The 26973-nt window shown below is 42.7% G+C and overlaps 1 protein-coding gene across 1 annotated transcript in view; it reads right to left on the reverse strand.

Annotated features, from left to right (window-relative positions):
* chst15 (carbohydrate (N-acetylgalactosamine 4-sulfate 6-O) sulfotransferase 15) overlaps positions 1-2377 on the reverse strand; it is a 32858-nt gene extending 30481 nt beyond the window's left edge. The window contains exon 1 of the mRNA XM_053414446.1: positions 2132-2377. The gene's annotated coding sequence lies outside the window, so the exon portion shown is untranslated. The remainder of the gene's footprint in view (positions 1-2131) is intronic.
* Positions 2378-26973: the final 24596 nt, after the last annotated feature.

A 26973-nucleotide genomic window follows, 5' to 3' on the forward strand; every position in this document is an offset into this window, starting at 1 on the left:
AAACTCCAACCGCTTCTGCATTTCCTTCACGCCTTTTCTCGGATGAAGTTCACTTTCCTGTACGGCCGATGTGCTGGCAAGCAGCTTCCATGTAACCTAATTGAAAGCTCAAGTACAGTAATTAAAACCCCTTGTATTACTCTGCACATTAACTTCCTCAACTGGAGCCGTGAAGAGGAGAAGAGGGGGAGAGAGAGGTTAAAGTGATGTGATGCACCCTGAGGGCCTGTCCCCAACCATTAACCAGCCCTCCCATGCATCCATATATTCCTGCAGCACATACTGAGGATGTTTACGTCTTGGGAAGTGTGCGAAAAGCAGCTGAGTCGGGCGAGAAAGGCCAGATGTGCAAAGTGCTGTACGTGTGGGAGCCGGTGAAGGACACTGTGGCCAAAAATAGAAAACATACCAGTAGTTTCATTATTATTTCTCCTTAAGTTTAAAGATATAATTTTACTCCTGGTGGTTGTGGTTTTAAACTCCTCTTTGTGGACAGAGACTAAACTTGTTAAACCGCAAAACATTCAACAAATCTGAGGTAGAACAATAAAACCATAATGATTTTTACTTTTGTTACATTGTTATTGATGAAAATTATATTGTGGTGATTCTTTTTATAGTTTTTTTTTATTGCCCAGCCCTAGTGTGAAGTATGGGATGTTTGAAGTATAGCACAGGGTTTCCATGAGATCTTAAATACATTTAAAGTATTATGTACTACATCTTTAATACATTTATATAGGTCTGATATGTTAATGCTCTTTCAACGTTCTTTCAACGAACTACTAACTGCTGATCAACAAACACTTTGGTCAGAATTTATCTTAGCACACTCGGCTCACTGTGGGAAATACTATGGACACCTACTGTTAACTACCTGTTGAAGCGATAACAATGTTTTGAGGGTTATTTGGCTGTCTTCAACAATGGGGAAGTAATTCTGTGACTTGACACAGAACTTACATTGTAGTCATGGCTGTGGCTCATGGGGTAGAGTGGGCCATCTGCTAACCAGAAGACCGGCGGGTCGATCCCAAGATACTGAATCTCCAAATTGGGATTGTGAGTGATAGAGAAAGCACATCTATGCAATGTGAGACTAGCAAAACTGTTCTGTGTTGATGGGTCATCAAGACAAGAAGACATTGTATAAATACAGGCCATTAACTATTCATTATGATTCTGAAAAAAAAGCCTTACAGTTAACGTTGAAATCTTCTGAAACCATGTGTACAGAGGGCTTTGATGGCCCCAGTCCAGCATCATGTCTAATTATTAACTTATGTAAATAAAACAAGAATAAATAGGAAAGAATGAGGTTCATCAGTCAGTGTCATGTGAGCCTGGCAGCAGTGTGTGTGTGTGGTGTATGTGTTTGGTGTCTCAGGTGTAGGACAAAGAGATGAGAGGACCGCTCCATCCCTCCTGAGGCTTCCCCTACTCCTATTGGTCAGCGGGAAATCCTTTTGTTTTGGCTCTCACGGTTGAGGAGCCCCGACAGCATCTCATGAATGGAAGCCAAATATTCCCTGCATGCACAGCAACAAAGAAAGTGGCAAAGATCTGGACTTTAGAACAAGCGCCATCCCATTCCAGAGCTGCTCGGCGGGTGGCGAGGGGACTTTGTATTCTCCAGCTCGATATTGATTATTAATCCCAGTTTGAAATATCTGCACGACTCGCGAGTGTGATTCTAACGAAGGGGGCAACTGAGTGAAGTTGGGTGAGATAACATAGTGAGCCATTCATCCTCTATGTGCGAGCTGCGGGAGCCTCTCCGCTGAAAGGAGCCCGTTATATCGGCGACGTCTCCGCTTTTACACACAGGGCAAACACATGCACACGCACGCACGCGCACACCCCCACACACACACACACACACACACAGCGGCAGTCAAATCAAACAAAAACTTTTCCATTTCTGCAGCTCGGGTCGTGAAGCCTGGAAAAAAAAGCGAGGGCATGAACTTCCAGACACACACACACACACGCACACACACGCGCGCAAGAGGATGGAAATCAAAATGAGATCGATACAGTCGCTGGAAATTAAAACGCAAGCTGCTGACACCGGAATGTTGAAGTATAGAGATCCAGCGGTGTTATAAATAGAAAAGAGAAAGAAACCTACCATTAGTTTCCTCTCGGTGCCGGCAGCGCTCACACCACCACCCCGATCAAACTACTTCTCATCGCCGCCTCGCATGTGTCTCCATCCCGGTGACTGGTCACGCGATGACTGGCATTTGTAAGTCCGTGTGATGACTGCAAATCCTAATATTATTATTCTGATTATTTGTGTTCATCCAGCGGAGGTTGCGTGTGAACAAGTTGCAGACTGTGACAGCTCCTGCTTCTCTCTCTCTCTCTCTCTCTCTCCAAATGTGAGCGGTGGGAGTCACTCTCTGTGATTCTCCTCTCTCTCTCTCTCTCTCTCTCTCTCTCTCTCTCTCTCTCTCTCTCTCTCTCTCTCTCTCTCTCTCTCTCTCTCTCTCTCTCTCTCTTGTGTCTGTCTCTCTGTCTTGAGGGTGAAGGGGTGCAAAAGGACGAGGGGGAGTTCTCATACAAAGAAGGGTTAGCCAATGAGCCTATATATAGATTTATATATAGATCTAGATCTATATATATGCAAATAAGACAAGTCCTCTATTATATATAAACATATGTCAAAGGGTATCCAGTAAAGCATTCAGTTATTTTGGTTTTTATTTCTTCCAGTTTTCAGAAATCACTATTGGTTTCCGAGATGAATTTCATTTGTGGCTGTTTTCGGTCGTTTTCGTACATTGTTTTTATTCAAGGGTTCATTCAAGGATTCAAAAAGCTCCGGAATCTCATTGTCTTTCCAAGTTGACATCATCGTCAGCCTCACCTACGAACATGATCTCTCTTTGTCATCCAGAGATATTTGTATTCTTTTTGCTTTTCTTTAATTCCGGTGTCCGTTGCATGTGAGGTCATCAACACGCTCACTAGCTCACTGAGAACTATCCAAATGATGCATTCTTGCTGTATTCTCACAACGAATCACTCTGACATTTCTTTTCCGGATATTTTCCAGACATTTAACCAACATTAAACGTACAGCCACTCTAGAAAATCTCTGGGAAAATGTCCAGACTTCAGTCCATGTCATAAGCTATAGAAACAGATATTCATGAACCATTATTAAAGATGTGCATCCTCATTAGAAACCAATGGTCTTGAAGCTGCAGTGACACATTCAGGGAAGGAAAGTAGGTGATTAATGAAAGTAATTAAGTGAGGGATCAACACATAGATGGCTGTTTGTTGTCTCGTGTGGTTTATTCACGGGATCCGGGCAAACTGGGGGAGCTGGAACAGTATTGAGAGATGAACGCCAAAAACATAGTAATTTGGCGTTGCATTGTAATTCTTTGAAGCTGTGAGCATCACAACAGTTGTATTCATGTTCACTGAGGACACAAATCTATAAAGTAGAAAATATACTCTATACTGTCTTTATTAATGTGGGCAAACTGACCCTTCAGGCTCAGCATCGACTGCTCCGGCACTAAAAGCAACATAAATCTCTGTAGGAATCTCCAAGAGCGCTACATGGCCAAGTCTCTGTTGGACCATCATTGGATTATTGTGGTGCTCAGTTAAGGGGGGGGGTGACAGTGGGGGAGGGGACGGATGACGGCAAGACAGCTGCTGCTCGCTGGCTGGTTAATCAGACCGTCCACGGAGGCAAAGAAGGATTTATAGGAGGGAGGCCATGTCATGTCTGTAAGTTTGTAAGATCGTCTTTGCTTTACGTCTCCAGTGTGTTGGCGGTATCCACAGTCACTGCTAAAGGTCAGTATTAGACATTTTAGACAATAACAAGGTTCTCGCCGCACAGAAAAGGAAATATAACAGAATCCACCGCAATTAAGCAAAGGTCAATCCCCTCCCCATCGATTTGAGCATGTGTGTGTGTGTGGGTTCGTCTCTTGTTGTTTCGGCCACACGCGCACCATCCCCTGCTCCCACTTGATGAAGTCCAGCAGGGAGATGGATGGGAGCCAGATGATTCACCCCTGACACATCCAGGCGATTGAGCCGCGACACGAAATCAAAGCTTGACCACGTAATGTCGCAATTCTGTCAGCGAGAGGTTGATGGGAAATATCGCATGTTATTTCAGTAATGGCCCCACGGGTCTGATACTGTCGCTGAGTCAGTCATCATCATCATCGCCAGCCCTGGGATGGCTCTCATTAAGTTTCTGTTATTTTCTCACATGCTGGTTGCAACATCGATTGTCTTTTTCTACATCTCCTTTTCTTTATTGCAATAAACAAACCTCATCTTCTCTTCTCACAATATGAAGTTTTGCAGCTGCGTCTCGTCTCACGTGGACGATCCCAATCTGTCTCACTGGTAAGACCATTCGCCTCTGACGGCAACAATGATGATGATGATGATGATGGTGCTGAAGTGATTGTGCAATGGCTGGTTGTCTCTTCAGCAAGTCATTCAGAGCATATGAGTCACTCTGCCTGCAGCGTGGCCCATATCTGCAGTCAGACATCCCTCTCAGCAGCAGCCTGTCTCAGCCTCTGTCTCTATTAAAGCCCAGAGGAAATTACTGACAAGGAAACTAATTCGAAAAAAGTCTCCAGTCCCGGTTGGTTTTTCGTTTACTGTGTGTTCTTGGCTCAGAAAATTGCATTTCATCACACTTTAGGTGGGCGGCGGCTGGAAATGACCATGTTCATGCGTGCGCCTGTGTTTTTCACCTTCAAGCCAATTCCAGAATCACTGAATTACCAGTTTTTGGACCAGAACCTCTGGTAAGTGACCTTGGCTGTGCCGTTGAATCGCTTGTTCGTCACACGTCTTCGATACCAGAGCTCCAGCATCATATCAGTGTCATCATTGCACAGTAATGGTGGCCATCATTTCAAGCTTGGCACAAAGTAGTCTGTGAAGTTAGCTTGTTCATGCGTCCTTGAAATGGGAAAAGCTTTTGTGATGGAAATCTGGAGATACAAGAGGCTGGAAACAACAAAGTTATCTACGTGTATTTAATAAGGGGCTTTCTGCAGAAAGGGTCAACACAGGGAAACCATAAGGGTCTCAGAGTGAGGATGAAGAACAGTCAAAAACACAGATCTTATATAGGAGGATTTAGGGCTGTCCTTCTGAACCAATCCAGGAAGGATACATGGGTGGGGGAAGGAGAGGAATCTAAACATTAGCAGCTGATTCACATGTGTTTCCTTAGGTGATAAGAAGACATCCACTCCTTCCTTTGATGGGTAATTAAGTAACAAATGGTCTCACCGTATTTCACGTCATAAACAGTTCCCACCATAAAACAGCTCAACTCATTTGGTGTATGTAAATACAAATCATAAAAGTCTTCTACAAGGCTGCAGAAACTTACTATCCAAACACAAAATAGTTTGTCAACCATGTTTAGTTAATATTTCTACTACACTTTTATTTTGTAGATGAGACCAAAAGGACTTTTCACTGTAGTGTCAGGCTGATGTAACATACGTATTTGTATCTGCAAGGTTAACATCCTTCCCAGGATTTGTAATATTTCGGTCCCTCCTGGATTCTTAAATCCTGAGATATAAATCACCAAAGAGTCTGCGAGACCCCCCACAGTTCATCTGTTAGGGAGTATTTTTTTATCATCAGCACGACAATGTCAGCTTCTTTGAGGGGACTTTTTTTTCTTTCCTGCATAATGAGAAGAGTTTAAAAAGTTGCCGCAGGACGGTCAAATGAGAAATAATAACTTTAACAGATTCCCGTTGGTGCGAGGGGGAAGGAAAAGATAAAAATCACGTGGGGTATTTCTGAGGAAAGAGTGAATGCTGACCTCAAGCCTAAATGATTCACTGTTTCCACTGAACTGGGATGAAAATGTCTTTATTTTGTCCTCGGTGCAAATGTGTTTATTGTTAAGTCTGGTTTGAACTGCCGGGAGCTCGGGCAGCTGCTGCCGTGTGGTTCTTTACAGCCTGGGCATTACTCATCCCTCTCATTCCATATTGTGTGCGTGTGTGTTTGTGTGTGTGTGTCACGTCTGAACACTGGTCGGACCCTCATGATATTTGTCGGAGCTACTCACCACCAGTGTAAGAGTTAAACAAAGACCTTGGAATGCAGTTCCTGAAATAAATAAAAATTGCTTATCTGATAACATTTACAGAAATCCGGTCCCTGCGCCTGGAAAATCAATACTAACAAGATTTGTGTTGACAAACAAAGATACAGTACAAAAGGTCCTGTATATAAAGATGTATGAAGAATATCAGAATGTTTGCTTTTATTCTAAAGTGAGATGATGGGAAACAACAGAAATAACAGATCATTTGTTTCATTGACCAAATGGAAACAGTATGAGACATTAAATCTCTTGATGTTGAATCTCATTAGCATTTAAAGGAAGATGCTGCCAGGATCCTATATCTCTCTAACTGTCAATGAACCTCGTGAAAAAAACGTTTGTCCGTCCCTCAGGGCTTTTTTTGTTTTCTCTATCTTGTCTTCGGCCCAAACCCCATTAAGTTCCTACTGATGTTGAATCAACATATTGGGTTTCGCTTCCCCACAATTTCCACTTTTGCTGCACCATCTAGCAACGTTTCGTATGGTTATGTTTAGGAACACTTGGGTAAAGAGCGTGAAAGAGCCTGGTCTTGGATCAATATAGAAAAAAGAGAGAAGTGGCTGCCAACAGCGCTCCCGTTCCCGAGGGGCCTGCTGAAGGCAACAAGTTTGAGAATCTGCAGATTACAAAGATGCTCTTCATCTTTTCTCGATGCCTCAGGATTCATTAGCTGCTGCTTCACCTAAATCTGCACCAAACTGTCAGTGGTCAGGTTGTAGGCGCCAGGGCGGCAATAAAAGAGACACTATCTCTGTCCAACATTGTTATAGGAGAGAAATGTTAAATCATTCACATTATATACCCACCATGCATCCACACCACCTCTGTACGGCTTAAATATATTTATAAATATAAATAATAGATACTACTAATATATGGCTCCGTTGAACATGCACCATTTGCATTTCCCTGGCAAAGCTAATTATTGATAAATATATTAACTATTAATGTGGCAGTAATTGTTGGTACAATGTTGTCAGTACTTTGGTGGGGTCGCTTTCTTGTGATTGTCGGTTTAATTGTTGGCAATAAGAAAACTATTAAAAGAAAATTAATTAAATGCTATAAAATTATATAAAAATCCCCCAAAGTCAGTTTCCTTTTTGTTTGTCAAGAACTAAACCCTCAGATCTGATGTAGAACTTAAAGAAACTCATCATTTTTTCAAGTCTGGTCTCATATGGACTAATATCATGTGAATAAATAATGAAACTGCCTCCGATGGCCAGGCACAGAGCAGGCTGCTGAATCTATCAACATCCGTTAATGTTTTACTTAGGGTGCAGGGGTTCTTCTGAGTTCACACTGATGTGCGCTTAGCCCAGTTCAGGGTCGCACAGCAGTAGTCTGACTTACATGTTATGTGTTTAGACAAATACCAATTGCCAGCAGGCCCCACAGGCTCTTTTTATAGTCTTTAATAGACAGAAATGATCAATACTTCTTTGGATGCTACAATTATATACTGTGCAGTAGCAGAGCATCACCGGCTCCATACCAATAGGGTTTTGTTTGTATAATGTCTTTTTGCCCGTCCAGACAACAACACAGTCCCGGACTATACTGGGGGCCTGCAGCTTTAACAAACTTTAAACAAACGTAACTTTTCAAATTAAAATGTTGTGGTGTGGATGTCGCCTCGGAGTTGAAAGGACCTATCACATGACTAGAAGAGATTTGAGGAGGATTTGGTGTCAAAGTGAAAAAGTAAAGGCAATAGATTGGAAGTAAACCCACTGCCAAGAAGGAACATGATAAGATTAATGAGGCAATCTGCAAACCTCACTTCAAATCTAATCTCACACACACACACACACACACACACACACACACACACACACACACACACACACACACACACACACACACACCTTTTGACACATTTCGCTTCTTGTAAAATGTCTGGTGCAAAAGGTTACACCGGTGTCGTCCGAGGTTTATAACCTGGGAGGACAATTTCCACACTGTTCCTTCCCTGGACCAGATCAGAAGGGAAAACTTTATTCCATGTGTTAATCTGCTATAATTTGATTTAAAATACTGGTATCAACAATCACAAGGAGACACCAGTACCCGGCTCCACAGAGAACAGTGCTGCCTCAGCACTTCAGCAAACCGGGACTTTCGATCGAAGCTGCCACACTCCATCGTCCCGGTCATAGCTCTGTGCTTCCGGAGGCTGCTCGTTTCACATCAGGCGGATGAACGTAAAAATGTATTAATTCTGTTACAATGCTCAATAGAATCAGTAAACCACGGCACGCGTCGACTCAGCTGAGCTCCGAGGGACGTTGGAGGGAAAACGGAAACAGTTTTCTCCTTGATATACTCGATAGATTTGTGTGGGACTGCTTGTGTTTGTAAAGAGTCAGTAGAACCTAATCCTTCAGCGTTGGACAGGATTTCATTCATCAGTTTACCCAGCAGGGTAACAGTACGCATACACAGTCCCAAAGGGCATACAACTTCTTATATTGTAACACAACACTGAATATTTACATATAATCTATGAATGAAAGTTTAAAGAAGAGAACGAGATATTAAGAAAAATCCAGGAGGCAGAACCCCGATTAGTCAATTAATCACTTTAAATATTTCTACGTAGCAAATATTCTTTGTTTTCAGCTTCTCACATGTGGGGGTTTGTCAAATATAATAAATGTCTTCAGGTATTATATTGTATATAAAGATGCACAACGCTTCTCCACTTCCTCCCACCATCCAGAAATGAGAGATTATCCTGGATACAAACGCCACTATCTTGCGGATAAGGAAGCAAGGTCCCACCCAAGGACACACCCTTGATGACTCACAAGTCCATCTCCGCTGTCAATCAATATGTTTCACCCCGTTTTCATAGCAACAAATAAATGATGAAAACCGAATTTACCTGAAAAATGCATGTCATGAAATTAAGAGCAAAGAAGATTAGATTGATTGGCGGATTAATTGGTGCTGGGAATAACTTTTAGCTGTCAAACAACTGAATAATTATCGGTTCAGCTCCTGAAATGTGAAGATGTTGTGCTATTCTATGTTTTAATAGCTTGAAGTTAAATTACGGTTTTAATTTGAAGTTGTCTCGTTGGCCTCCGGGTCAACGTGATGCTGTGTGTTGTATGAAAAATTATCAACTAAATAATACATAAAAACAAACCGAGAGTTTTTAGGTAATCGCGAAGGAAAGGATTCATCAGTTGCAGTCCTCAGGCACGGAATGTCTCATAAACACCCACACACACACACTTGAGCTTTTCCAAAACAAACACAGAGCCAAAATGACTACACCCCGATTGTGTTACTTCGCCTCAAAGTGAAGTGATGAAAAGGCTTTGTGAGAGAACTGTTTGCCCGTTTATTCGTGTGTCCACAGACTGATGTTTTCAACAGGCCTCCGTGAATGGAAGCTGTCACTGTCTTAACCTTGAGCTCAGTCCCTTTTTAGATTTTAATTGTTTCTTTGTGATGAGAGAACAAGGAGCTTTTGAAGTCGTACAGATATCGAGAGAGGGAGCGACATTGAGCGAATGTGTAACTTAGCAATGACAATGACGCATTTTTAAGGGTTCACCACTCGCATATTATTTGAGCGACTCCACCTGTTACATATATATTATTGTTATACACCATAGTAATCAGCAAAAGGGCTCTTCTAATGTTATTGCCTCTATCAATATCAATAGTTGTTGCTGCAAAGAAATTTGCTGGCACAGGAACTAAATATGTCTTCATATAATTGGAAATAAACACTATTGTATGAGATGAGAAATTCTTCCTCCAGCGCCGTCCGTCTTCTTCGGGAACACTTTACACAAGCCAGATGCCAGGAAGCAAACACAGTGGGTGCGCAAAAGCAGATTTTATTAAGCCGACAAAGGAATTCAAATAGCGACCGAGACACAAACATGAACTGGAGGATGGCTGGAGGTTAATAAGAGTACATATCATTTGCTCGGATTTAATAAGATTTTTAAGTGGCGTGATCATGTAAATCAACTGTCGACTCTGAGATGGTTATGGCAAAGCAGAGAAATGAGAACCTTCCTTTACTCGTTTGATAGGTGAAGGCGAACCCATGCTGCTTCATTCGCTCGAGAAGCACTTTTTCCCCGACATTTATGTTTGATGTGATGGAGACCACATGAAGGCTTTTTGAAGCGATGCCGAGTTGTGAGTTCTGTGAGCCAGAGCATGGATTTACATGTTGTTTTTCATTCAGCTCGACTTAAAATCTCGTGCTCGCTCTTTCAAAGTGCGCACCACAGGGATCACATTTCCTCTGCTTCATGTGAGACAGTTTGATGGTGTATCCGGTTTTTGATATCACCACCTTTGCTTACCCGCATCCGGCCCAGGCGGAACTCACGCTCGGAGGATCCGCACACTTTGTTGTCTCACTTAGCTTCCGAATCACATTCTCATCCTGTGATTGTCGACTTCACTCAGGGCACAGAATGAGAAGTAATGAGAGATTCTTTCAGTGGCGTAGCTGTGTGGCTATTAACATCAGTCAATATCAATTTCCATGCAAATCAATGTGATTAAAGCGGATTTCACAGCCGCAAGAACTCTTCAGTGTTTCGGGCACAGACCACAAGGAGATAATTGGATTAATGCGAAGGATTGCACCTTTACATTAACAGCACGACGACTGCCCGCCACCATGTCTGACCAAGGAGAAATTAACACAGTTCTGATGGGGATGAAGATACCGCCATATGGCTGAACCAGCTCAGGCAGAGATAGCCCAGCCGAGTGGATAACCACAGCCATTTCATTACGCCTCATGGCCTGCTTCAGGCAACTAAATTGGATTTTTTTAGCTCTGTCATCACTGGAGGGCATAAGGTCATAAAGCAGATGAATTTGCTAACAAATGGAGGATAATTTTCATTACTGTTTGTACTTTCAAAGCACAGCAAGCTATTAAATCTCCAGACGTAAAGTGAGAGTTGCTGCTGAGTTTATTGTGTGCAGCGGCTCATAAAACTAGACAAGATTAGGATGTTTAAGGGTCACTAGTGCTAATCAGACAGTTAATATTCAAACTAATTTTGACTCAATTTCTTTCCTTAAACAAAACCCAACATTTGCATTAAGACATAACTACTCTTAAAAGAGCAGATGAAAACATTTTAGGGTTGTACTTCAACATGCAATATGGGACTTGACCACTAGGCGTCTCCCAATCAAAACAAGAATAAAAGATGATGACGGGAGTTATGGAGACTCAAATAATGTTTCGGGATGAGGTTATGTTTTATTCACGTTACGCCACAAACGGCAATATATAATCATGACTCTTTATGAGTAAGAATTACAAACAGTGGAAGAAAAAAACAGCTAACTGGCTAGCAGTTTGGGTTTCCTTCGTCATACATCATTCGTGAAAGTTAGAGCAGAGAAGAGAAAAGCCACGGGTAAACGGGTTAACATCTTCATGTTGTATTTAATTGCTTATTTTATCCAACTAATAACAAAACAAGCCCAAAACGTTCATGTTTGACCCAATGGGCTTCATTGGGAGGGGGGCCTTAAAGAGACTGGAGATAAAACCAAGCGTTTCCGACAGGGGCTGAATAGAGATTTTCAGTCTATTCATGTATTGATTCATTGTTTCAGCTCCTGTAGAATACTTCAACCGAGTTCAGTGTTTGCATCAACCATGCCAAGACAAATGTTAAGTGACTTAAGATTGACAGACAGTCCTCCCTCCATGGAGACAGGCTCTGTAACTTCAGCTCCTGAGCAGAATGGAAGAAAGAGTCCTGAGGTTAAGCATTCAGGAAAATCCGGCCAATCGTGCTCATACAAAAGAGCCAAAGTCAACCTCTGTGCAACAGATTATTCGATCAAGTTTCAGCACAAATGCGTACATCCTGCTGGACCTCAAAGGGCTGCCACGTGTTGATCTCTTATATCGAAGAGACAGACATCTCCGTGAATAGTTCTGCATTCAAGCTGCATTGTCAAATAAGTTGGATGCACGTCTGCGGTTGCTGCTCGGGTGTAGAAATGGAAAATGGGTCTATTATCTGACTGGCCTCCACTCCATTGGTGTCGAATGGGAACACAGGTGAGTAAATCTGCTAGGGAGCAGCGGCCCGTAGTCAAAATGGCTTCGAGGCTGATGGTGTTTGAGATTAATTAAATGGCCTGTCTCCAGGAACGCTGTCTGCCAGGCTGTGCGGCTGCTGGTCCGGGCTCCCAAGCTGAAATCTGTCAGTCACAGACGGTGAGACAGCTGCTCCGTCCAGGTGCCAACCTGTGTTACTGTGCCAAGGGGGGTGACTTCACATCCTCCACTAACACTGAGTCCCATTCATTCACCACTGAAAGAATATATCAAGCAGGCAAGAGTTAAGAAAAAAAGGAGGGGAAGGAAATGGAAAGTATAGACACACACAAAAAAAAGGGAATTCGGCGGAAAAACATATTGTGCTCACTATTCACCTGTGAAATGGAAAATTCTGGTAAGACAGGACATAACCTATGTGAGCGATGATCATTTTCATTATGGATACATCTGTTGAGGACTTTGGTATTAATTAATTAGACCTGATCATCTTAAAATGATCAGTAAAGAGGGAACAATTCCAAAAGTTGTCATCACTCCTGTTTAGTGTCAATTTGCTTGAGTCAAAATGTAGAATCCCCGCTGAATATCAAATGACCTCTCAGACAAGATGCAATTCCCCCAGGGATGATCATTAAAATCGGCTCAGTTTAGAAGCCGCCACAGCAGGGGGCTCTTGCTTCTAGTCACCGTAAACAAGCTTGTTCCATTCTGACACGTCGGCTAATTTCAGGTTAAGGCCGAGCAGCAATGGAAAGATTACAATTCGGGAATACTCTGAACTGGCTGTAACCTTCAAATCAATTCTCTACTAACACCCACAAGTCTGCAAACACACACACACATGCACACACATCTCCTCTTGAGCATTACTGTGATAGCTTGCTGTTTCACACTCATTCAGGTGTCGTAGCAGCAGCAGTCTGCTGACTCAAACAGACGCGGGCACATGTCCAAAAGTCATTATTTCCTTTCAAGCTGCTGCTTCCAAAACACGGCTTTGTGCACACTTCCTGCACTGATTCATAGTTTTCGTCATTTTCTCTCTAATCTTAATTTTGGGGGTATTGAGATTATGAAAGAAAGTTCTTCATGGTTAGATGCTGTCGTGGTATTTCTAAAAAATTTTAAATGAAAAGCTGGAATAAGAGCAAATAGAGAAATACTTGTACTTAACCTTTCCAGGTTTCTCTATTTTTGTGTTAGAATTTGGAAACACAATTTCCGTGGAAGGCTACTTCATGTTCTAAGACTATAAATGTCACAATTTTCCGACAGCAGCTGTAAACGCTCAGGTATGTTCAGACTAAACATCACTTCGCTCCACAAATTGGTCTGTAGGACTCATGGTTCAACTTGTGCTAATCTGGGATATGCGAGGTTTGCCTTCAATCTAACTCTGGGAAAGTCTGTGAATAAGCCGAATTCCCCAAACTGAACTACTCCTTTCATATTGCGATCCATTTTTCTGGTCATCTGCTTCCATTAATTTCGCCGCCCTTGTTTCAGCTCTTTGTCATTTTTCCAGACTCTTGTATGAGCGAGGCAAACCCAATCGGATTCCGCCGCTCGTTCTCCTTTCATACCCGCGAGCCGGGAGAGTCCTTTCAACCAATTAGCTCAGACAGCAATGGTCTCCCACATGCGCCGGGAGGAGGGCATGTAAAAAAGATTTACAGCTTTGAGAGCCAAATTCACCCTCACGTCTTATCTCATCCCCCAGGGCTCTGGCCACCATACAGCGTAGCCAAAGGCTTTATTTGCGGATAATGACGTGGTCCGAGCTGCTTTCATGGGGGAACAGTGGGAAGATGCCTGCTGCGTCTGCCTGCGAGAAACTGGGGCATTAAATTCACAGTTGTGGCTCAGCTGTGTATCCCACAACACAAGCGGAGTGCCACACTTTTTTTCTTGCAAGAGTGACTCAGTTTACAGAACCATGCACATTGGAGAAACTTTATGCGACTGCACACACTTGCAAAAGGGAGAATGGTTCCTTCTTCTTACCCGCTCTCTGCCTCCAAACACCTGCTCGTACTTAGAAAAACTCAGAAGTCTTTAAAAACTGGGGGACGTCTCATATAATAAGCAATGAATCTTTAAGAATATCACAAATTTGTGATGGATGTGTTTGTTACAGCGACGGCCCTTCGGGTTCATGAGGAATGTCCATCGTCCTGTGTTCCACTACAGTGAGCAGGACTACGAAGTCCAAGTTCTAATCAAGCAATTGATAGGCTTTTTTTTCCTGAACATGAAAACCGCCTCACTTGTGGCTTGAGAGGCCGCAGTGGATCACATAAGGTTAGCACTGCTTTAAAGCCTGTTTATCAGTGTTTGGTGGTTTGTAGTGGTGTGATTGACTCTGCGACTGAAGAAACTTGAACTAGGTCTCAGGATTAGTACTGTAACCACATGTGTCATCATCCCTCCCCGTTGCCCTCTGTTTTCACCACGTGTTAGTTTGGATTTCATTACCACTGTATGCTCAGTGCTGATCTATCTGTAAATTATTTTCTTTTTGTTTACAAGTACAGTTTCCACTGCATATTCAGGCATACAATTACAAATGCAATCCACGCAGTGCTTCTACATCTCTAATGATGGACATGCACATATGTGTTTGTATAATTCCAGGGCAATCATCACAACGGCATCAGTCACAGTTTTGTGCCGAGACACACAACATAGACGGCTCTTGTGCTAACATGCCATGCTAGCTAGCTAAGCAGTACAAACATGGGAAATAAAATCCCCAACCAGATGAACACACAGCTGCCTCTGCCTCCTGTGTTACGAATTAAGCAAGATGTGATTGGCTGGTACCTCCACTGCCACATGAAAAAATGGAGGTCTCTTCAACTTGCAGCATGAGCAATGCGACACAACCGAACCACAGTTTGACAATGCATGATACCCCCCCCCCCCCCCCCCCCATTCAAAGGGAACAAGCCTTGTTTGGCCGAAGCCTCCAACGTATAGATGTGGGTCCAGTGAACGCTCTTTGGAGTTTGTCCTTGTGGGCCAGAGAACTGCACGTTTGTTTATGCATTAACTTGAGTAATGCAAAATTAGCATGCAGCACTGTATAAATGATCTACCCCCACTGAATTTATATTTGTACAGCTGTTTGTGTAGCGACTGTGCGTAAGTACACCGAGTACGATGTAGCTGATTCACAGCTCTCTTCTCCATGATGGAGGACACGATAGATTGATCGACCGCCCTGCAGTGCCCCGCTATGGCATGTTAATGGAAACAGCATTTCAACCACTTACAAACCCATGAGGGTCTCTCTCTCTTTCTGCCTGTCAGTGCAATTTGAACATTTATTATGTTCATGTTTCTTTAATGTGGAAAGTATGAGGGCCACCATTTCCCACTGGAAACTGCTCTCTGGTCAGCGCTGATGCCCTCCCAGGTCTCCAAGTTTTTTGAGCAGACGGTACACAGAGTGTCTCAGAACATCTACGCAGAGTTTCCGGCCCTGTCACTTGAGAAAAGGTCAGCGTTGTGCTCTGCAGCTGTAATTGCAGCTGCTCGCTCATGTGTTTCTATAAAGGAAGCAGTTTTGAGGAGGGGACAAATGATAGGATGGACCTGCTTGTTTACAAAGTAAGCTAGCGTGTTTGTCTCCTCATGCCCTCGGCCTTCTGGTGGAAAACATCTGCAGACTGTTTGAAATAGAGACTTTTGGTCTATTCGTCTGTCATGTTCTGGGCAAAACTGTTTGGAGGCGGCATGCTCGGTTAAACTGTCAGACACAGGATGTTAGCAAAGGATTAGACGGAGGCAGATGGTTTGTAGTTTCTTCCAACCAATACCTGTAATTACCTCCACCGAGAAGGTTATGTTTTCACCCCTGTCCATTTGTATTTTGGGTCATTTGTTTGGGACCGCGATGACACAAAAACTATCGGACGGACGCTTTGTCGAAGGATGTGGTTGCGATATAAATTTCTTAGAGAACAATTCATGGATAATTATGATATCTGGCATGTTTAGGGCACTGATGACATTTGGATTTAGAGTGTGTGTGCAATTTGGTGCAGATTCAAATAAAAATCCAGATTTAGTGAATTTAAATGAGGTTTCAAGGTTGGGCCTTGGTGGAGGTTTCAAGTCTTCTTTCTTATGTGTCCACATGCTTTATAACATGTTATTAAATGATATATTACCTGAGTAATGCCAGCATTCAAAGTATGTCCATGTTGTTGTATTGTATTGGAGAGTGCAAACATGATTTATATGAAGTAATCTGCCACAGGAATCTCTGTCAAAGTAAAAGTCTGAGGAACGATAAATTAAATAAGGCGATCACAGAGGATCAAAGGAGACCTCGGAAGTCCCTGAAAAGCCTCAGGTGTGTATCTGCATGGAGCTGATAAAGAGACACATTCTGTTACGCTCGTAACCCCCCCCGCTCATGAATATTCACCAGGCTGCATCCTTAATTGTGGATAATCCCCTGTGTTTGTATTTTCCATTTATGGCTTAATATCGCACACGGGATTGCTGATGTCAGACCATTCAGATAGCGCCATCATCTGTTAGCCTCACTCTCCGAAACCTGAAATGTTTAATCAAACCAATTTATGTAATTTATGTAACCTAAATTAAATTTGTCTTGAATCAGCAGAGAAACTCGGTCAGTGGCTCAATCGCTTGGTTGCTTGTTTCACATTCTTCAGATGGTGCGGCTCACCTTTCACGGTCCCGTTCTACAACCCAGTGTTTTATTTAGAGCTTTAACACATTTGTTGTTTGTGGGTGCCAAAAATGTGTGTTGCTTTAGTTTTTTTCGTTTTACTTTGCTTGGGTGTTAGAAACGGCTTCCACACGACCGGCTGTGAATCCATAAAACATTATCTTGCTGTATTCTCACGTGGGTGAGTGAGTTTTTTCTCTCGGGGACTGGCAAGAAATACTGATTCACATTTAGTTGTTTGGTTTTATTCACTCAGGGATCATTTTAATGGGCCCATTACTGTTTTGTTTTATCTTTGCTGCTTCCATCCAGTGCATCTTCTGCTAGAATATTATTGTTGTGGGTATTTTTCTTTTCCACAGCTTCACTCTATTCTAACTCTGGCTCCGCTCGGGCGGTTCCTGATCCGGGATGGCCCCTGTAAAAAAAACAACAACCTCAAACTCCAACAATGGCCGCTCACACGCCTCGAGCAGACGGTGGCAGGTGCTATTATTGGAGGCAGATGCTCAGAGAGACCCCCAGCTCACACATGATTGTTTTTCAGCCCGGGAGGTTGGACTGAGGCATTATGGACTAGATCCCTGTGGGAAGCAGTGCGGAGCTTTACGGCTGCTGCCTCCCACAGCAACCCTCGAAAATTAAAATAATATTTCTTCCAAACAAGCCCAGAGGCAAATCGGTGGCTTTGTAACGGTGAGTGAAACTGACACTGTGGACCTGCTTCACCTGCTGAACACCTGCCCTGTTTGAATAAGACTCTGGCCTCTGGAGACAATAAGGAAACTCTCTTTGAGGTGAATCGCCTGCAGTGATGATATCTGACATGAACCGAATGGCATCGCTCGTTTGGAGCTTTTTATAGAAAATCCTTTAAAAACATATTCAGAGTCAGCCTAATGTAGCTATATTAAAAGACTGCAACACAAATAAATGTGTGACAGCCAATTTGTCCTTCATCCTAATGTACACATCACTCAGTAGATACTTGTAATTTCACGTATTTATTATGTAAAGCTGCACAAAAGCAGTTTGCTGTTTATCTGAAATGAATGCCCCATTATTTGATGCACAAAATGAAATATCCTGCAGCTTACTATTCAGCTGCATGCAGCATACACATTTTGAATATAAATGGTGCGGTTTGCTTCCCTTCACATATTTTTCTCGTCTTTTTCTTCTGTTGATACGAGGAATGTGAGAAGCTGCAGGCGCCAATGAGAATATGAACAGCACAGAGGATCTCAAAGGTCAGGGCGCTGGTACGGAGCTGACACCAGATCAGATATTTATTGCAGTCGCTCACTTCATATTGCAGTCAGTTTGCGACGTGAAGGGGGGGGGGGGGGGGGGTCCATGCTAACGTGAGGGGGGGATTCATCTCCAGATTTTGAAACCCAGGATAGAGAAGAAAGGAGGACATACATATCGCCACAGTCTAAAAATAGAGATTGAACCATTCTGTAAACTGAAAATCAATCTATCCTTAATTGAAAATGTATTTGGTCTGTTAATACTGCAGCTGGGTAGATATAAAAATACAAGCAGTACCTGAACTTTCACAGGACTCCATTAATGAGCTCACTTGTGATAGTTACTCTTAACTCCTATAATATTTTTTTTTATTTGGCGCTCATTTAATTTACGAGTGGCAGTATAACTAATGTGCCGTATATGTGTAGTAAGTAAAAAGTTAATAACATTATAACTTTAATGTTGTGCAATATTAAATCTATGGAGTGCACCTTTAAACAGTTTTTTTGAGCAAAAATAGGTTTCTTATGGTATATTTTCTCCTTTTCTCTGTTTATGTATTCATTAAACCTTTTATTTTAGACTTGAAAGCTATTTGAAGATGTAGTCATGGGCTGCAGTGGGCATTTTTCACATTTATACACTAAAAGATTAATCAATTATATTATTGGATTCTTTCAGCGATAGCAATATCACAAAAGTCCATTATATGTCTCATGTATTGCTTATGCATTGATGGAAACTAATTGATATACCTCAGATTTTTTAAATGATTTGCTGTTTATCAAGTATTTGTCATTATCTCACATTTATCATGATTATTAACGATCACAATATATTTTTTTCAGGATTGTTAATTATCATATCGTCCAGCCCTTCGTGTAACAATAGTTGGATTTTCATTTCATCGTGTTTTACGCTACATTCAGTCATATTCATGATGTTTCCTGTGACAGTCGTGGTCGTGCCCTCCATTTCCTTCCTTCACAGAGAGTCACCTCTGCTGTCACTATGCTGCTACCTCTCCAGACGTGTGCTGTTGTGCACACCTGGGACGCCAAGCCGCTGTGCTGCTCAACAATGTGCAAACATGAAAAGGCACATCAGGGTAATAGGTGCTCTCCCAGCACGCGTTGCTCAGCACAATCAGCATCTCGGTGCTTCACAGCAGCAGCCATTCCGGTCCAAAGAGGCACAGTGAAGGGGATGGAGGCAGTCAGGGTGCAGGCTTCACTGTCAACAGCACCGGGAATAAGCCAGGAGCTCTGGGAGCCGGTTCCAGCTGGCTAGATATTAGGCACTGTCTGAAAAATCCCCTCACACCATCACACACAAGGGTCACAGAGCTTGGACCACCATGAGCCTCGGAGCCCGCTGCATTCCCACAGGACTGTTTCACCTTTCTGCTCTCGGTATCTGTGCAGGCTGGGATTTCCAGCTCCTTGTGATTCCTGCAAGTGGAAAAAACAATTTTCAGAATTTCAGTGTTTACTAGTCGTGCGATTTTCCAGCTGGTTAAAGGTAATTGCCGATTGTGTGAAGCAGGTGTTTTGCAGCTACCCTGCGGTTGTGGAAGCCATGCTTAGACTGAGAGAGACCTTCTATTTAGGCGAGGGTCAGTGGACTGGTTGTGATTGCCAGGGAAATTGCCGGCACGTGGACGGATTGATTACATTTTTCTGTCCCCTAGTGGAAAATCTGACCGTGATCTGTATCCATAATATCAACAAAGAGATGGCTCAATCCAAACAGGCGCTATGGAATTCGGTCTAAATACGGTGTTGATACGCTCCTGTATTTACAATAGAGGGAATTTCTGTTATTGGCTGATACCACCAGTTTATCTGCTGATGCCACATCATTATCTCGGCTTCCAGCAAATCTCCTGATTCCGTCCACGCTTAAAACAGCAATTGTCCTTTGCAGCCTGATGTGGGATTTATCACTCGCTCGCTTGCAGGTTCCACCCTCTCTGACGAGCAGGGGGGGGGGGGTTGTTTGCAAAACAGCGCACGTAACGCTTCATTAGATGGGTCTCTTCGCAGCGTATACTTAGTATCACCAAGGAAAGTGATGGAGTGTGCTGTGTTTTTTGAGCTGAGTTCAAGTTTGAAAAAAAAGCTCCAGAGGTTGTTTAAACAGAAACTCGCAGTGCATTGTTAGAGGTGCGGTCCCTGTGTCTCTCAGGATGTGATAATTCCCTTTGAGCCTCTGATTGTGCAGGCTCTTCAAAGTCTCATCTGAAATGTATGGAAGATGGTTGATATCTGAGCCATGAGTGTGCGTGTGTATGCGTGCGTGTGCATGTGTGTGTGACTTTTGATGTTCCTCTGCTTGCGTCTCTGAACCTATTGTCTCAAACTGGGCGGGGGTTAAATCTTTGATGTTAAGGACTGTCAGTCATTGTTTCCTGTAGGTATGAAGTTGACCTGCTACTGGATTGTTTAAGTTTTAGTTAATCTGCAGGCTTCCCTCTGGAGTTGAACCTGTTACATCCACAGTGTTTTGGCTCAGGCTGAGTCCAGAGCCGCCGGCATCGACCAGAAAAGTAGGAAAACCCCAGAAAATTATTCAATTAGCTTTTAGAGGCTCTTCAATTTAGTTTTTTGGACATCCTCAAAACGGCTAGAGAAGAAAATGGGAGAACAATTGCCTCTGTGTTGAAGTGCCAAGACTTTATTTATGCAGTTTTGATATCCCCAAGCCCGCTGGACCCCTGTGGTGCAGCATTATAGACATGGCACCCTCCAAACTATTTAAAGCACTTTCCAACAGCCCATAAACACGTCTAAATATAGGCTTGTCTGTTACTATGGACTTGGCAGGGGCTCTGAACAGTTGAAGCACTGTGCAACAAGCCCGCAGGAATTTCTGATGTTGTAATATGAAAACCTGGGGCCCCTCGTGGATGTAAACTCTGGCTAGCCCTGTCACCAAGGTGCAGGGGGATCTGAGTGGAAAAGCAAACTCTCCACAGATATCACGTGGGCGGATGGGGGAGAAAAAAATCACAGATGGAATGGTGGCAGCTTCTGAGCTATAGGCTGTCAGGAAAGTACCTACGGGGTAAGGCTACACTTTGAAATCATCATGGTTTTATCGTGGGTCTGATGATTAAATCGCAAAATTTTAGTTTTTGTTAATGTTGCCTGAGGATGGCTGCAGAAACTCCACCATCTAGTAAATATGCTCATGCAAACAATACAAAGACATGCAGAGTTAAGAGATGGATATGGTAAAGCAGGCACATGATATATCTTTTATGGAATGAATCTGACAAGTGCAGGGTCTGATTTTAAAGCACCTGAGAACTCGTTTTTACATGTAATTCTTCTCCAGAACATAAAACTTTCATGACTAAGGGTTAAAATTTGGGAAAAACCTTCAGTATCGTGGGTGAGGAGTTTCACACTCTCTCATGAAAAACCTAAATATAGAAATCTCTCATGAGAAGTAACCAAACCTGCTCTTACTGTGGCATAAAAAATGCCAGGTCCCATCACTCGCGGTGAGAAGCTTTCTGAGAAATTAATAAATACCATTGACATGAGGCGCAGTCACAAAAATCCTCCTATAATCTATTTTTAGAGTCTCTAGTGTAATCGTTGCCCTGAGTGTGCATGTATAGCAGCGTACCTGCAGAGTGAGAATGAACTGTTCATGAAGTCTCCCATTGGGCTTAATCACCTACTGCAGTTTGTGAAACGTCCACAGAGAAACGCCTCCCTGTTCCTCCACTAATGATTTATTCATGCTCTGGAATTTGCCCGGGCCTGATTGTGTGTGTGTGTGTGTGTGTGTGTGTGTGTGTGTGTGTGTGTGTGTGTGTGTGTGTGTGTGTGTGTGTGTGTGTGTCTCCTGGACTCTTTTTTTTTGTTTGTTTGTTGTTGTCTCACTTGAACAGAATAATGCATTACAATGTTCCCCATCAAACCTGCGCTGCGGTGCTGACAGCGGTGCAGAGGCTCATTAGGAGAGGCGTTCAACCCTGGTGGGCTTTTTCCAGGCTGGAAGCGGCTGTGGCACCTTCACAACCTAAAGTCAATAAGGAGGTTTGAGGCAGATGCTTTTGTGCTATGCTGTGTGTGTGTGCATGTGTGTGTGTGTGTGCTTTCAAGCTGTGGAAATTAACTGGAATTTGTCTTTTCACCTCGTACCACTCTGGAAGGTGAGAGCCTATTGGAATTTTTCCGTTTCTTTTATTTTGCGACTTGATAATTCCCTCGGTTTTGAGTCGTGATGGCCTCCCCCCCCCCCCCCCCTCCCCCCCCACCCCTCCTTCATTATTGACACAGAAAGCTTGTTTGTCTACCACCTCGCCGCCCATGATGAGTCATACTGAGCTGAACTCTCTTCTGTTCATCTCTTCGCACCAGCCCTCCTCCTCCCCAGCTCAACTTCTCATTTGTTCTGACCCACTTTAAACAAGCATCCAGAACAATTTGGATGGTCACACATTTTCTCATTGATTTGGGCTCTGAACTCCTGCGTGGTTGATGTGAAATAAAACAATAGATTCTAATCCAATATCAATATCGGACCAAAAAACAAGGTTTAAAAAATCTAATTATCACCTCATAATGTTTATTAGTTTTTAACTTTCCTAATTCCTAATTCAGTAACTCTTGATTTTAATATAAAATCCTTCTGCATAAACAGAGAAGGACAGTTAAAATGAGATCAAATAAGAGAATATTGTCATTTCTATAATGATTAACACTTAAAATATCCTTATATCTATATGACTACTTATTAATGCATTACAAACAATAGTTATGTTTGTATATTGGCAATAAGAATAAATAAGTAATTTTTCCACATAATTAAATAACTTTGTAGAATTCCACGATTGAAAATGAACCTCATCAGTGTTGTGTTTAAATTTCAATACTGATTCTGCAATATGTTGACATCAGGTATAAAAGTGCAGTATCTTGTATTATTATTTTATATTGTAATTACCTCCACCAGGGTTCTGCGTTCGGCTGCGTTTGTTTGTCTGTTCGTTAGTTGGCAGGATTATACTAAAACTGCTGAACCTGAGATTTTGTGGAGGCGTAAGACTACTTAAAGAAGAACAGGATTTGGGCGGCGAGATAGGGTTTGAGCCCTGTTGGTTTGTTTCTTAGCCGGGAACACTAAAGCATCAAAACCACTTTCCCCCTGAATCAGGGCTTAACAAATAAATGTTATAACAGAATAATTCATACAAACTGCAATAGGTTTCAGCTTCTTCTACAATAATAAGGTTACACTTACTACCCAGTTTGTCTGATATGTATGTGATTGACTTCCACTCATTTTTATGTGCAGTCCAAAGCCAACAAAATAAAAAATGTCCAAATGCTTTCTGACTGCACTTTACGTCTCACTGACAGCAAATGATTTGGCTGAGGGACTGTAATTGTGAGGATCAAGATAAAAGCTAGAGCATGTAGCTTCCACCCACCCACCCACACACACACACACACACACACACACACACACACACACACACCCCCAAACACACACACTGCAAGTGGGACTGACTGAGGCGAAGTCTCTTCCCATCACTCTGGCCCGACACTGACTCGTTGACAGCTTCATCGACCCCGCGATGAAGACGATGAAGACGATGAAGTCTAGAAGGAGCAGGGGTGAGATCTTGATCGAGCTGCTGAGGGAAGAAACAGCACCTGACACTCAACATAAAAACACATCTGGGAACGATGGGTAAAATGTACGTCTCAGCTCATTAGACACCGCGGGAGGCTCAGATATACGAACGCACACTTTGTAACAGACATCTATGTAAATACTGGTGCGCTGATTGAATCAGTGCTTTATTAACAGCCCCAGTTTTAGACACAATAGCAGTCTGTTGGAGGTCAGCTGCTCGGCGCAGGCAGACAGAGTTCACTTCACGGCAGACGATGATTGCCTCTATAAATAATGTCACTGTTTTGGGTTTGAACTAAATGCAGTATTCATGTCCTGAGGCGTCTGGAAGGCAACACAGATTCCTTCAGTTAAAAAGTTGCACTCTTTGAGTGAATGTCTCAGCCGTATCAAAAGTGTGAAGATAAATCAGAGGAGCTGTCTCTCTCCGCCTGCTGTTCCCCTTTGTGGTGACAAGACAGGTTCACCGAGACAACAGCGAGTCGTTCCAATCTGATCTGTGTCTGTCGCCCGTGTTTCACTTAAACTCGAACCAGTCTGTTGGGTTTCGACAGCCAGAGAACTGGCTCTCACCCCAAAAAACTGGTTCAACACCGACATGTTGTTCCATGGCCTAGAAGAAAGAAACACTTTCAAACCAAAGAGATGGGGACGGGATTATTGTGACCAATAAGACCAACCGAGCCACTGTGACCACCTTTAAAAAATATGAAACAGAGCTTGTTTACTGGCTATACTAGCCCCATGCAAAGACTTTACCACTACATATTCAAAATATATTTAGATATTTATATATATATATTTTTCTGCTGTTTTTCATATACCGTAAATCCTCTAATAGTGGCCTGTATTCCATTAGCGGCCGGGTCTCTAACATTGGCCGGGCTCGCTATCGGCTGAGGTAAATAAAAGCCGGTCTCTAATAGTGGCCGGGGCTATTAGCTAGCGCTATAGCCGCATAGCTAAGTGCTAAGCGGCTATAGCTAAGCGGCTATAGCTAAGCGCTAAGCGGCTATAGCGCTAGCGTCAAAGCTTGTTGAATCCTCTGCCTTGCAAACAAACATGTCATTCAATCCGTTCAGAATGTACTATAGTAGACTACGACATTATCAGCTCTGCAGGATGCGTTACAACAAAATGTGTCCTAATGGAAACAAATGCAGCAGAGGTGTGTGTATATGGTACCTGTAGCCTACTTTTTCAATAAATGAACCTAGTATTTTATAGGTTCAAATAGACACAAAATCTCGTTTTTATTAATTCTACTGGTAGTCTATTTTGCTCAAATAGAAATAGAGGCCTGCCTCTAATTCTGGCCTCCTTCCAATAAAGGCCTGGGTCGCGATGCACTTGAGTCAAATAAAGGCCCGGGCCTATATTAGAGGATATACGGTATATACAGTTTATATTTTATTGTACTATCCACTCCAGCAGCACAAGAACACTTTCCTACTGGACACTGACACAATCACATCTTTGCATCATTGCATTCCATTCCTGTGTCTGTAAATATGTTCTCCGTATGTGATTTATGTATGTATGTCAGTAATGTGTTAAGTGTACAAGCTACTGGATGATCTGAATTTCCCACGGGATTAATAAAGTATCCATCTATCTATCTATCTATCTGTTTCATATGTAGTCTGCAAGGCATAAGTTCCGCGGAGGAGACTAATTCCTCTTTTCCACCAAAGTTGGCCGGTACACATGGATTTTTTAAACCTGGTTATTGTCTTTTCCATTGCTGCTGATTGGAGTCGGAGCTGATATAAAACCTGTGTCTACTGCCGACTCATTTGACGCGGGAATGAATGCCGATTGTTTCCATTCCCATTCCAGACAAAAGCCAGATGCTAGTGGAAAAGGGTCTAAACCATCTCGGGGATCTGCGTTCATCAGCTGAAGTGCAGAACAAACTAGAGGGAGCTTCGTAGAGAAAAAAAACAAATAGAAGGACGTGATAGGCCGTGGAAACTGGTTCTTAAAAGGTTTAGCAAATTGAATTGACTCCAGACCAGCTCCTGCACCAGGTTCACCTCGGTCAGAAATGGTTATGCAAGTTCTGGCAGATTGTCTCTGTTGTTCTCAGAGTTGCTTTCACTTGAAGCAAACTACTCAGGCCGAGTACAGGAGCAGAGAATCGATACGCTGCATATTGCAATGACATTTCATTTCACTAACTCAATTAAACGTACCTTATTTTTAGATTGCAAGAGAAGCGATAGAAGTCATCGATCTCCCTGCCTTCATTATACTCTCACTCTCTCACACACATTCACAGTGTTCGAACACACACTCAAACACACACACACACAGTTCTCATCTTCGTTCCCACTCTTTCTTTCAGGGAGCTCTTCACATTTTATCGTGTCCTGAATAAGTTGTTCCTAAAGGTTTCTGGAAGGAAAACGAAGCCGCCGCACCCTTTCCCCAGCGGTCGTCCCGGCTTTGTTCAATAAAAAATAACCCTCTCCACTTTAATGGCTGCCATATTCCACAGCTGGCTGCTTCTACATTTATGTGAAGCATTATATGCATCCTTTTTTTATTAGCACATCAAGTGCAGCTGAACGCACAATCCTCGCTGCCTCGTCTTATACACTGAACATGTTTTTCCAGTTGCTTCTCTTGTTAGCAGCTCTCTTCAGAGAATCTGGGACTGTGAAGAGAAGTAAATAAATCCACAGGCAGACCACGATGGAGATGGAGACGGTGTGAATATACCGTGGCCCAGAAAAGGTTTTGAATCAGTCGAGACAAGTCGAAGTGAGAAGTAAGAAAAGTCTAAATTAACGCTCTAATTATTTGAGACGAGCCCAAGTTATATTAGTAGATCCATCGGCTGATGTACACAACCTTTGTATCCTTTGGCCCAGAGTTAGTTTTTATATTTAAGGTGAGTCCAACTTCGAGTCCTTTGAGAAAAGTTTACCTTTCTCAGAGTTGTGTAATTACAGACTAGTCCAAGTCTAATCTAAATCAAGTCCAAGTTGTTTTTGAAGTCAGTTTAGATTTAGATTCTTGAAACGTTGAGCCTAGTGAAGTCAGGTATCTCCCCTTATTTATTCGGTTTCAGATCTCTGCTCAGGAAACGCATCATATTAGTGAAATAATTTAATCAGCTTTACATTCTGAATC

The sequence above is a fragment of the Pleuronectes platessa genome, chromosome 21 (genome assembly GCF_947347685.1).
Source record: "Pleuronectes platessa chromosome 21, fPlePla1.1, whole genome shotgun sequence".
NCBI lineage: Eukaryota > Metazoa > Chordata > Actinopteri > Pleuronectiformes > Pleuronectidae > Pleuronectes > Pleuronectes platessa.